Source organism: Hypanus sabinus, chromosome 26, assembly GCF_030144855.1.
Source record: "Hypanus sabinus isolate sHypSab1 chromosome 26, sHypSab1.hap1, whole genome shotgun sequence".
NCBI lineage: Eukaryota > Metazoa > Chordata > Chondrichthyes > Myliobatiformes > Dasyatidae > Hypanus > Hypanus sabinus.
Genome location: NC_082731.1, coordinates 33,062,394 through 33,075,869, shown reverse-complemented (window position 1 = coordinate 33,075,869; position 13,476 = coordinate 33,062,394). Strand labels below are relative to the sequence as shown.

General features: G+C 45.3%; 1 protein-coding gene and 1 long non-coding RNA gene across 3 annotated transcripts in view; one reads left to right on the top strand and one right to left on the bottom strand.

Moving 5' to 3' along the window:
• Positions 1 to 13,476, top strand: part of LOC132381418 (gremlin-1-like) — a 121,013-nt gene that overhangs the window by 100,969 nt on the left and 6,568 nt on the right. The window lies entirely within an intron of this gene.
• The window catches only part of LOC132381420 (uncharacterized), a 76,588-nt gene continuing 70,694 nt past the window's right edge, over positions 7,583 to 13,476 (bottom strand). Inside the window, exon 3 of the long non-coding RNA XR_009508027.1 lies at positions 7,583 to 7,717. This is a non-coding gene — a long non-coding RNA (uncharacterized LOC132381420). The remainder of the gene's footprint in view (positions 7,718 to 13,476) is intronic.

Genomic DNA, 13,476 nt, shown 5'->3' with positions numbered 1-13,476 from the left:
TCCACCACCGGCTCCTTAGCCTTTTTCACATTAAACTTTTTCACATAAATATTAAAAAGAACTTCTGGCCATGGTAACAATGAAATAGTTTCAAAAAGTGATGTGGAAGCAATGGTTTGGCGAAGTGAAAGCATAAACCCTTTATGAGGAAATAGATCTAGACATCGATCGTTTGGTTCCAAAAACACGGACTAGATTTACTCACTGCAGAATGCTCTGACCCTTGAATACTCCCAGTGGTTTCTTAAGTTTCAAGAACCTGCGGCAGACATAATCTCAGTCTTAGAGAGCAGCCTTTCAGAACTGAGATGAAGAGAAAAAAAATCCACATTGTAAATCTTTGAAATGATGTACCGGAGGCCGCAGACACCTGTTTGTTATATCCAAGAGTGAAGATGAGAGATATTAGGAAGCTAAGAGGAGCCAGGGTATGGTGGATGAGGGCCCACTGTAGTACCACAGCTTTCTCCTCAGCCCATTTCCTACGCAATGGAGCAGCTGAAACTCCCCCAACAGGCATTCTGAAAAGCTGTCTTTCCTGACTACTTACTTGTTCATAGTCAAATTTCAATTCTGAGATGTATCAAAGTTCCTGTACTGCATCCTCCTAACCTCTCTGTCAACAGACTAAAGTGAATCTCAAAGAGAGCGTATGGTGACATATACACCCAGTAGCCACTTTATCAGGTGCATCTTAACACCTGCTCATTAATGCAAATATCTAATCAGCCAATCACGTGGCAGCAACTCAGTGCATAAAAGCATGCAGACGTGGTCAAGAGGTTCAGTTGCTCAGAATGAAGAAGAAATGTGATTTAAATAACTTTGACCGTGGAATGATTGTTGGTGCTGGACGGGGTGGTTTGAGATGGGCTGATCTTCTAGGATTTACAGAGAATTGTGTGAAAAACAAAAAAAAATCCATGAGTTGTTAATGTCAGAGATCAGAAGAGAACGGTCAGACTGGATCGAGCTGACAGAAAGGCAACAGTAATTCAAATAACCACGTGTTACAACAGTGGTGTGCAGAAGAGCATCTCTGAATGCACAACAAGTCGAACCATGAAATGGACGGGCTACAGCAGCAGAAGACCACAAACATACACTCAGCGGCCACTTTATTAGGTACAGGAGGTATCCAATAAAGTGGCCACTGAGTGTATGTGGCCTCTTCTTTCACTTCTATAATCTGCCCTGTTTGGTATGTCCCAACGTGCCAAAACACACAAGTTATGCAGAATCCAGTGACTTTTCACCTGGAGTGTACAAGGCCAAGGGGAGAGAATTTGTTCTTCCGTTGCGTGTCGTGCCATGTGACATGGGCGATCATGGTCTATCTATGACCATGATTGCTCTCGGCAAATTTTGTTTCCTGCAGAAGTGGTTTCCCACTACCTTCTTCTGGGCAGTGTCTGTACAATACGGGTGACCCCCAGCCATTACCAGTACTCTTTGCAGATCGTCTACCTAGCATCAAAGGTTGCATAACCGAGGAGATTGATAGTGGTTTATAAACTCTTGAGGGGCACAGATAAGATGGATTGTCTAAGTGTTTTTCCCAGGGAAGGTGGGAAGGATCTAAAATGTAAAGGCCATAGGTTTATAGCAAAGAATGGGACCTGTGGGACAACTTTTTCACACAGAGGGTAGAGGATATTTTTTTTATTGCTTATTGACCTAGAGTGTGGAATAGGTCCTTTGAGCCATGCTGCACACCTATCCCCTGACTTAATTCTAGCCTAATTGCTAGACAATTTGCAATGACCCATTGACCTAACAACTGGTACGTCTTTGGACTGCAGGAGGAAACCAGAGCACCCAGAGGAAACCCAGGCAGTCACGGTGGGGGTGGGGATGAGAACGTACAACCTCCTTACGTTCAGCGTCGGGAAATGAACCTGAGTCGCCGGTACCATAGAGCGTTGTGCTAACCTCTACTGTGCCACTACCGGAACGATCTACCAAAGGACGTGGTAGAGGTGGGTACAACGGCAACGGACAGGCTCGTGGACGGGGAAATTTGGGAGGAATGGGATGAGGTCAAAAAGGCATACTTGATGGCAAGGACAAGTTGGGCTTGAAAACACGTCCCTGCACTGTAAAACTGATTCTAAATGTAAAAATGTAATTTCATCTCATCTTTGAAGTCATATTCTGTTATGCCATTTCAGTTTTGGCACGCTGCCTTGTAATTTTCCACTGAGACAGTCCCTGCACTCTGTATTACCATTGCAGACCAGACATTTATGTACATAAATTGTTTCAATCTCCGAAAGTTAGAATCTGGCTGTGTTAGCTGCACTGATTGTGGATCATTTGCCATTCTCTTTGCTGGATCTAACTGGCGAGCGGTTCAGGCATTCCTTCAAGTTAACAAAAAAATATTGAATACCAAATATAACACCAACAAAGCCTTTTACTTTGGGTCAGAGGTGACTTTGGTCTCTGGCTCAGGCTGAGATATAGATTGCATCTATCACTGCTATAGTCAATTGCCAGCCCAATTCCGAGAAGGGAATCTTAAATTGCCATTCCAAAATATTAAATCAGCTCATGAATTTGGATGCAAACTGCTCAGCTTGCTCTGTTGGGTTCTTCGTACAGTGGGCATCCTACTTGAATATTCTAGCTTTTTGAGGTGAGATATTACTGTTAAGAACCCTACAGTAAAGGAGGATTTATTAATAAAAATATGTTGTTTATAATTGGGGGTATGTTACCAGATGTACCTCATTAACTCCCTCACCTCCACCCCTCCGACCTTCAATGCAGGAGCCCCTCAGGGCTGTGTACTAAGTCCCCTCCTTTACTCCCTGTATACCCATGACTGTGTTACCACCCACAGCTCTAATCTGTCAATTAAATTTGCCAACGACACGACACTGATTGGCCTTATCGAGATGGCCTACAGAGAAGAAGTCATCACCCTGACACAGTGGTGTCAAGAAAACACCCTCTCCTTCAATGTTGCAGAAACAAAGGAGCTGGTTGTGGATTACAGGAGGAATGGAGACAGGCTAAACCCCAATGACACCTGGTTGAGAGGGTAAACAGCTTTATATTCCTTGGAATCCACATCACCAAGGACCTCACATGGTCTGTACACACCATCCGTGAGTTTTGTGAGACCATGGATTTGCGCCTTGGTAGGTTTCCAGGGCGCAGGCCTGGGCAGGGTTGTATGGGAGACCGGCAGTTGCCCAAGCTTCAAGCCTCACCCTCTCCACGAAACCGATGTTGTCCAAGGGAAGGGCACTAGGACCCAAGCAGCTTGGCACTGGTGTCGTCGCAGAGCAATGTGTTGTTAAGTGCCTTGCTGAAGGATGTAACGCGCTGCCTCAGCTGAGGCTCAAACCAGGCTTCAAGTCACTAGACCAATGCCTTATCCACTAGGCCATGCGCCAACAGCTACATGGTGAAAAGAGGCGCAGAAGAGCCTCTTTCACCTCAGACTGTTGAAGAAGTTTGATTCAGAACAAGAAGGCAGCGGGAGAGCACCAGACTTCCAGATTTCCAGTGGGAAGACACTGAGTTCTTGGGGGCAGAGAGAGGCCAGACTGCGCAGGCACGTGACGTCAGCCAGTTGAGCGCGAATAGTTTAAAAAGAAGGCAGCCATATCCAGTGGGCAACAGAGTGAGAGGGCTTTGGCGGTAACGGGACGAGGTGAGGCAGTTGTTGATTGCAAAAGGAAGTAGCATGTGTGTGAGGCCGGTTTTCTGTGGTCAGTGTCAAATGTGGGAGGTCCTGGAGTCTCCCAGCATCCTGGACAGCCGCATCTGCACCCGGTGCATCGAGATGCAACTCCTAAGGGACCGTGTTAGGGAACTGGAGCTGCAGCTTGATGACCTTCATCTGGTCAGAGAGAGTGAGGAGGTGATAGAGAGGAGTTACCAACAGGTGGTCACTCCGGGGCCATGGGGGACAGAGAAATGGGTCACAGTCAGGAAAGGGAAGGGGAAGAGTCAGGTACTAGAGAGTACCCCTGTGGCTGTACCCCTTGACAATAAGTACTCCTGTTTGAGTACTGTTGGGGGGACAGCCTACCTGGGGGAAGCGACAATACCTGTGCCTCTGGCACAAAGTCTGGCCCTGTGGCTCAGAAGGGTAGGGAAAGGAAGAGGAAGGCAGTAGCGATAGGGGACTCGATAGTCAGGGGGTTAGACAGGCGATTCTGTGGACGCAGGAGAGAAACTTGAATGGTAGTTTGCCTCCCAGGTGCCAGTGTCCGGGATGTTTCTAATCATGTCCAAGATATCCTGCGGTGGGTGGGAGAACAGCCAGAGGTTGTGGTACCTATATGTATAGGTAGGAAAAGGGACGAGGTCCTGAAAGAAGACTACAGGAGTGAGGAAGGAAGTTGAAAAGCAGGACCTTAAATGTAGTAATCTCGGGATTACTGCCTGTGCCACGCAACAGTGAGAACAGGAATAGAATGAGATGGAGGATAAATGCGTGGCTGAGGAATTGGAGCAGGCGGCAGGGATTCAGATTTCTGGATCATTGGGACCTCTTTTGGGGTGAGTGTGATCTGTACAAAAAGGACTGGTTGCACTTGAATCCCAGGGGGACCAATATCCTGGCGGGCAGGTTTGATAGAGCTGTTGGGGAGGGTTTAAACTAATTTGGTAAGGGGGTGGGAATCAGAATGTGAGTGCAGGGATTAAGGTAGAAGGACAAGGGTATGATGCTAAGAGTTCTGAGTTGATGAGGAAGGACAGGCAGGGGACAGAACATAATTGTAGCCAGTTAAAGGGGTTGAAATGTGCCTATTTCGATACTAGGAGTATTAGGAACAAGGAGAATGAACTTTCAGCATGGATTAATTTGTGGATCTACGATGTTGTGGCCATTACTGAAACTTGGTTGGAGGAAGGGCAGGATTGGATGATGCAGGTCCTGGGGTTCAGGTGTTTTAAAATGAATAGGATGGGAGGTAGAAAAGGGGGGAGGTGGCATTGCTGGTCAGGGATAGTATCACGGCTATAGAAAGGGAGGACGCTGCAGAAGGTGTGTCCACGGAGTCAGTCTGGGTGGAAGTCAGAAATAGGAAGGGATCAATCACTGTGCTGGGAGTAGTCTATAGGCCCCCAAATAGCCCTCGGGACACCGAGGAGCAGATAAGTAGGCAGATTTTAGAATGGTGCAGGAAATACAGGGTAGTAGTTATGGGTGATTTCAACTTCCCTCATATTGACTGGCACCTCCTGAGTGCAAGTGGGATAGATGGGGCTGAATTTGACAGGTGTGTTCAAGAAGGATTCCCGACACGGTATGTGGACTGGACGACGAGAGGAGAGGCTATGCTGGATCTTGTTCTTGGTAATGAACCTGGTCAGGTGACAGACCTCTTGGTGGGGGAGCGTTTTGGTGAGAGTGACCACAACTCCCTTAGCTTCAGCATAGCTATGGAAAGGGATAAAATCAGATGAAATGGTAACGTGCTTAACTGGGGAAGGGCTAACTTTGAAGGGATGAGGCAGGAACTAGCGAGAGTAAATTGGAAACAGATGTTCAAAGGGGGAAGCACAGAAGTAATGTGGGAGAAGTTTAGGAACCACTTGAGCTGGGTTCAGGATAGGTTTGTCCCACTGAGGCAAGGAGAAAATGGTAGGAAAAGGGAGCCGTGGCTGACGAAACACATGAGGCAACTCATCAAGAGGAAAAAGGAAGCATATGTTAGATATAAGAAGAAGGAAGTAGGAGGGTCTCATGAGAAATATAGGGTAGCCAGGAAGAAGCTAAAGAAAGGGCTTAGGAGAGCTCAAAGAGGGCATGAGAAGGCCTTGGCATGTAGGATTAAGGAGAACCCCAAGGCGTTCTATGTGCATGTGAAGAATGGGAGGATGACGAGAATGAAGGTGGGACCGCTAAAGGATAAAGAGGGAAACATGTGCCTGGAGGCGGAGGAGGTTGGGGAGGTCCTAAATGAATACTTTGCTTCAGTATTCACAAGTGAAAAGGATCTTGATCAGGATGAGGTCGAAATAGAGCAGGCCCGTGTGCTGGACAATGTGGAGATTAAGGAAGAAGAAGTGTTGGATCTTCTTAAAAATATTAAGATTGATATTCCAGGGCCGGATATGATACACCCCAGATTGTTGTGGGAGTTGAGAGAAGAGATCGTTGAAGCATTAGCTATGATCTTTGAATCCTCTTTGGCTACAGGGGAAGTGCTGGAGGACTGGAGAATGGCAAATGTAGTTTCCTTGTTTAAAAAAGGTAATAGGGAGAAACCTGGGAACTACTGACTGGTGAGTCTTACGTCAGTGGGATGCCAACTACTGGAAAGGATTCTTAAGGATAGGATCTACGAGCATTTGGAGAAGTACAGTCTACTCATGAATAGTCAACATGGCTCTGTGAAGGGAAGATTGTGCCTCATGAGCCTGATTGAGTTTTTTGAAGAGGTAACAAAAGAAATTGATGAGGGTAGGGCAGTGGATGTGGTCTACATGGACTTTAGCAAAGCATTTGACAAGGTCCCTCACTAGAGACTCATCCAGAAAGTCATGAAGGCATGGGATAAGTGGAACCTTGGCTGTTTGGATAAAAAAATTGGCTTAAAGGGAGAAAGCAAAGCGTAGTTGTGGAAGGGAAGTATTCTGCCTGGAGGTCAGTGACTAGTGGAGTGCTGCAGGGATCTGCTATTTGTGATTTTTATAAATGACCTGGATATAGAGGCGGAAGGATGGGTGAGTAAGTTTGAGAATGACACGAAGATTGGAGGAGTTGTGGATGGAGCTACAGATTGTCAAAGGTTACAAGAGGATATAGACAGGCTGCAGAGTTGGGCAGAAAAATGGCAGATGGAGTTCAATCCGGATAAGTGTGAGTTGATGCATTTTGGAAGGACAAACCAGAAGACTGAGTACAGGATTAATGGTCAGTTACTTAAGAGTGTGGATGAACAAAGGGACCTTGGGGTTCAAATCCGTACATCCCTCAAGGTCACTGTGCAGGTTGATAGGGTAGTTAAGAAGGCCTATGGGATGCTAGGCTTCATTAACAGGGGGATTGAGTTCAAGAGTAGAGAGGTCATGTTGAGTAGAGAGTAGAGAGTAGAGAGGTCATACAAATCTCCGGTGAGACCGCACTCAAACATTGGGGGTATTTAAGAGCCTCTTGGACAGGCACATGGATAAAAGAAAAATAGAGGGTTACGGGATAGTGTAGGTTTAGTACTTTTTTTTAAAGGATTATATGGGTCAGCACAACATGGAGGGCTGAAGGGCCTGTACTGTGCTGTAATGTTCTATGGTTCTAGGGTTCTAAGTTTGGTATAGGCCTCCAAATCCTAAGAACTTTCGACAGGGACACAATTGAGAGTATCCTGACTGGCTGCATCACTGCTTTGTGTGGGAACTGTACCTCCCTAAATCGCAGAGAATATAAAGATTTTTACTCCTGATGTATGTGAAGGAATCAGAATCAGAATCAGGTTTATTATCACCGGCATGTGATGTGAAATTTGTTAACTTAGCAGCAGCAGTTCAATGCAATACATAATCTAGCAGAGAGAGAAAAGTAAGGTAGTGTCCAAAGCTTCAAAGTCCATTTAGGAATCGGGTGGCAGATGGGAAGAAGCTGTTCCTGAATCGCTGAGTGTGTGCCTTTAGGCTTCTGTACCTTCTTCCTGATGGTAGCAATGAGAAGAGGGCATGTCCTGGGTGCTGGAGGTCCTTAATAATGGATGCTGCCTTTCTGAGACACCACTCCCTGAAGATGTAAGAAATAAAGTCCATTCAATTCAATTTGATTCAACAAAGCACTTTCACCCAAAGAACAGCTGCTCACGTGATGTTTTGTTTTTGTCTTCAGCACCATTCTCTGCAAACACTAGAAACATTTTTATGCCATGAACCCTTCCCATTAATCGAAGGGTCCATGGACACCAGGTTGCGAACCTCTGCTCTAGGGACCGTGTGTGTGAAACTCCCAGGAGATCAGCTGTTTTCTCAGATTCTCAAACCTGGCACCAACAATCGTTCCACAGTCAGAGTCATTGATTTCTTCCCCAACCTGATGTTTGGTCTGAACAACAACCGAATCTCTTGACCAGGTCTGCAGGCTTTAATGCACTGAGTTGCTGCCACATGATTGGCTGATTTGATATTTGCATTAATAAGCAGGTGTATAGGTGTACCTAATAAAGTGGCCACTCAGTTGGGTACTGTATCACCATAATCATCATTATGTGCCGTGTCGTATGACGTGGGCGATCATGGTCTTTCCATGACCACGATTGTTCTTGGCAAATTTTCCTACAGAAGTGGCTTGCCATTTCCTTCTTCTGGGCAGAGTCTTTACAAGATGGGTGACTCCAGCCATTAACAATGCACTTTAGAAATTGTCTGCCTGGTGTCAGTGGTCGCATAACCAGGACTTGTGATTGGCACCCACTTCTCATATGACCATCCACCTCTTGCTCTCGTAGTTTCATGTGACCCTGATTGGGGGGAGGGGGGCTAAGCAGGTGCTACACCTTGCCCAAGGGTGACCCTACATACTGTTTTAGAGGCCAAATAATACAGACAGTGAGCGTGAGTTATATAAAGTCAGAGCATTCAATATTGAGGCCCGTGAGCTGCAACATGCCTAGACACGGGATAAGGGGTTGTATTCTAGACCTCTTGAAATGAATGCTAACATTGCATTTACCTTCCTCACCACCAACTTTACCTGCAAGAATAACTTTTAGGATGTTCTGCAAAGAACTCCCAAGACCCTTTGCATATCAGATTTTTGGATTTTTCACCCCATTTAGAAAATAGTCCACACATTTATTTCTACTACCAAAGTGCATGACCATGCGCTTTCCAACATTACATTTCATTTGCCACTTTCTTGCCCATTCTCTTAATCTGTCTAAGTCCTTCTGCATCCTACCTATTTCCTCAACACTACCTGCCCCCCTCCACCAATCTTCATATCATCTGCAAACTTGGCAACAAACCCATCTATTACATCATCTAAATCATTGATATACAGTATAAAAAGAAGTCCCAACACCAACTCCTGCCTAGACATTGGCAGCCAACCAAAAAAGAATCCCTTTACTTCCACTCGCTGCCTCCTACCAATCAGCCAATGTTCTAACCATGTTAGTAACTTTCCTGTAATACCATGGGCTCTTAACTTGGTAAGCAGCCTCATATGTGGCACCTTGTCAAAGGCCTTCTAAAAATCCAAATATACAAAATCCACTGCATCCCCTTTCTCTATCCTACTTGTAATCTCCTCAAAGAACTCCAACATATTTGTCTAGCAAGATTTTCCCTTAAGGAAACCATGCTAACTTTGTCCTATCTTGCCCTGTGTCACCAAGTACTCCATAATCTCATCCTTAACAATTGACTCTAACATCTTCCCAACCACTGGGGTCAAGCTAACTGGTCTATAATTTCCTTTCTGCTGCCTTCCTCCTTTCTTAAAGAGTGGCGTGACATTTGCAATTTTCCAGTCCTCTGGTACCATGCCAGAGTCCATTCATTTTTGAAAGATCATTACTAATGCTTCCACAACCTCTACCATTACCTCCTTCAGAATCTTAGGGGGCAGTTCATCTGGTCTGGTTGACTTATGTACCCTTAGGTCTTTCAGCTTTTTGAGCACTTTCTCCCTTGTAATAGCAACTGCACTCACTTCTCTTCCCTCACACCCTTCAACATCTGGCACACTGATAGCATCTTCCACAGTGAAGACTGATGTAAAATACTCATTTAATCCATCTGACATCTCCTTGTCCCCCATTATTATTTCTCCTGCCTCATTTTCTAGTGGGCCTTTTTTCACTTTCATCTCTTTTTTATCTTTTATATACTTGAAAAAACTTCTATTCACTTTGATATTGTTCACTAGCTTGCTTTTATAGTTCATCTTTCCTTCCGAATGACTCTCTTAATTGCTCTTTGTAGGTTTTTAAAAGCTTCCCAATCCTCTGTCTTCCCACTAATTTTTGTTTTGTTGTATGCCCTCTCTTTTGCTTTCACATTAGCTTTGACTTCACTTGTCAGGCACATTTGTACTATTCCTCCATTTGAGTATTTCTTTGTTAGTGGAATATATCTATCCTGGACCTTCCTCATTTTCCCCAGAAACTCACGCCATTGCTGCTGTACTGCCATCTCTGCCAGCATCTCCTTCCAATTACTTTGGCCAACTCCTCTCCCACGTCACTGTAATTTCCCCTGCTTCACTGAAGTACATCTATGTCAGAATTTAATTTCTCCCTATCAAATTTCAAGTTGAACTCAATCACTGCCTCCTAAGGGCTCTTTTACCTTAAGCTCCCTAATCACCTCCGGTTCATTACGTAGCATCCAATCCAGTATAACCCTAGTAAGCTCAACAACAAACTGCTCTAAAACTCATCTCATAGGCATTCAACAAACTCACTCTCTTGAGATACGTTACCAACTTGATTTTCCCAATCAAAATGCTTGTTGAAATTTCCCATGACTATCATAACATTGCCCTTTTGACTTGCCTTTTCTAATTCCCATTGAGATCTGCAGTTCACATCCCAGCCGTTGATGAGAGGCCTGTATATAACTGCCATCAGGATCCTTTTACCCTTGCAGTTTCTTAACTCAACCCACAGGGATTGAACATCTTCCAATCCTATGTCAAAACTTTCTACTGATTTGATGCCATTCTTTACCAGCAGAGCCATGCCACCCCCTCTGCCTACCTTCCTAACCTGATTCAACGAGTAAACTTGGACATTCAACTCCCAACTACAACCATCTTTCAGCCACAATTCAGTGATGGCCACAACATCATATCTGGCAACCTGTAATAGTGTAATAAAATCATCCACCTTATATCTTACACCCTGTGCATTGAGATATAACACCTTGAGTTCTGTATTTGCTACCCCTTTTTGAATCTGCATCCCTAATGCACTGATGCTCGCTCTGCAGGCTGCAATTTTGTCTTGTCAGCTGCCTGCCCTTCTTGAAAGTCTGGCTGCATGCTATCTTTGCTTTCTTACCATCCGCCCTATCTTGAGTCCCTGCCAAATTAGGTCCGTGTGGGTGTGGGATAATGGATTACAGTGATGGGGAGGTGAAGCTCAGGGTCACTGTGGAGTACCGAGGACGAGTGCTCAACAGAACAATTGGCTCCTCCACACTAGAAGGGGCCACACAGAGCACATCATAGGACACTAGGGCTGAAGACGTGCAAATGGACTGCTGCTTGACCTGGAGAGACCGTCAGGGTCCCTGGGTGGTGGGGGATGGAGGGGCAGGAATGGCATTGCCTACAGCTGGTGGAACTGTCCCTGACGGAGGAGGTGAGGGAAGGAGCAGACCAGGGAACCACAAGGGAAGTGACACCCTCGGAGTCAAAAGCGGAGCTGACCTTGCTGCATTCTGTGACTGAATAAAAGTGCAGGTAGGTATGAGGGGCATGAGAGAGGGCCGTGGACTGGGTCAGACAGTCAACATGAAGTGTATTTGCTGAAGGTGAAACCGAGGGAGCGGTCTGAGAGCTCAGGAGGAGCCGGCTGTGATTCAGTGCTCTCTGGACGAGTGGGCATGAGCAAATGTGCATATAGGGAAGGAGAAGCAGGAGTAGGCCATTCAGCCCCTCTTGACAAGGCTATGGCTGATCCTGTAACGGATTCCTACCCACTTCCCCTACAACTCCCACATTATGGGACCCTTTCCAGTCGTCACGCGTCTATAAACCTCAGCCTCAAATGTACACAGCGATGCAACATTCATACATCCTGAGGGCAGGGTTTGAAGTGCCAAGTCTCTCACTCAATGGTTCAATTTAATATCAGAGAATGTATAAGGTATACAACCTGAAATTAGTACTCTTCACAGGCATCGGTGAAACAGAGAGAGCGAGAGATTAAAAAAAACAAATAAATGAATGACAGAAAATGTTACGACCCCAAAAGTCCCCTGCCCTCACACTCAAAGCAGCATCGAGCATCAACCCTCCCCCCAATTATTCCAGCAGAAAGCATCAGTCCCCCCCAAAAAAACCCAACAAACAATACCAAGCCCCCAGAGACCAACATCTATAGACCATCGGAAAGTAGCGTCCAGCCCACCACTTCAACACCTCAGCAGGCTCTAACAAGGGAGAGAGGGGTGTCACTCCTGCCGCTTGCTCTTTCAGTGTTGCAGTCTGCAGCTTCGCTTATTTTGAACCACCCCCCACCCCACCAACCAGCTCGAAAATCAACGGCAGACTATCTCTCACCATTGATATAATTCTTCCCAATGTAATATTGCCTCTCTCCCCTCTGCATTAGGATCCAAGTGCCATTTAGCTATCTTCCTCCCATTGAGTTACAGGTCCACACAGCACAGGTACAGGCCCTGCAGCCCATCGAGTATGCTGGGAATTGTGCAAGTCCCAATTTCAGTCTATATTCCTCTAAACCTGGAGTTCCCAACCCGGGGTCCTCGGACCCTTTGGTTAAGGGTAAGGCTCCATGGCTTGTGTTGTGAAATTTGTTAAGTTAGTGACGGCAGTATAATGTAATACATGATAATATAAAAAAAAACCCTGTGAATTCCAGTAAGTATATATATCTGTTGAATAGTTAAGTTAAAATAAGTAGTGCAAAAAACAGAAATAAAAAATAGTGAGGTGGTGTTCATGGGTTCAATGCCCATTCAGAAATCAGATGGCAGAGGGGAAGAAGCTGTTTCTGAATTGTTGAGCATGTGCCTCAGGCTTCTGTACCTCCTTCCTGATGGTAACAATGAGAAGAGGGCATGTCCTGGGTGATGGGGGTCCTTAGTGATAGACACCGCCTTCCAAAGACACTGTTCCATGAAGATGTCTTGGATACCATGCAGTCCCCATGATGGAGCAAATTCTACAATTTTCTGAATCCACACTAGACCCGATAATTTTGAAAACGCCAGTTCTGTATAAAAACGACAGGCATCCACACTAGGCATTTTTAAAAATATCTCTGTCCACATTGAAACAGATATCTCAGTGAATCTCCTCCTATTGCGCATGCGCAGGACACATCTACCAAAAACAAATGACATGGTTGGTGTCGAATCTCGCCGTGAAAGTGCGAGTTTGTGCAGTTACAGACTAGAAAAACTTAAACGACAGGCAGCTGTTGGCTCTCGTGCAGCAGGACTTAAAAGTAAAAAAAATCAAATACTGGAGTGTATGGAGGCAACCGACAGGGAGTTCACGTACAGATTGATTCGGTTGACGATGAACATTGAAAAACTGACTAACTCTGTTGCATTAATAAAGCACCTTGTTAAAGGTGTAAAATCTGTATCATCTTGTATTTCTATATAATGTTACATTAAGCTGTTACACATCTATTGTCAGGGAAGTACTTGCATAAATAGGTAAACCACCTTCATACGAGCAAGGACAGAAAACAGGGCAAAATGAGTATACTTATTTATTCAGTAAGTTATGGGTCAAGGTATTTGGTGAGTACATTTCTAACTCTTCTGGCTTCAGTCTTGTTGCCG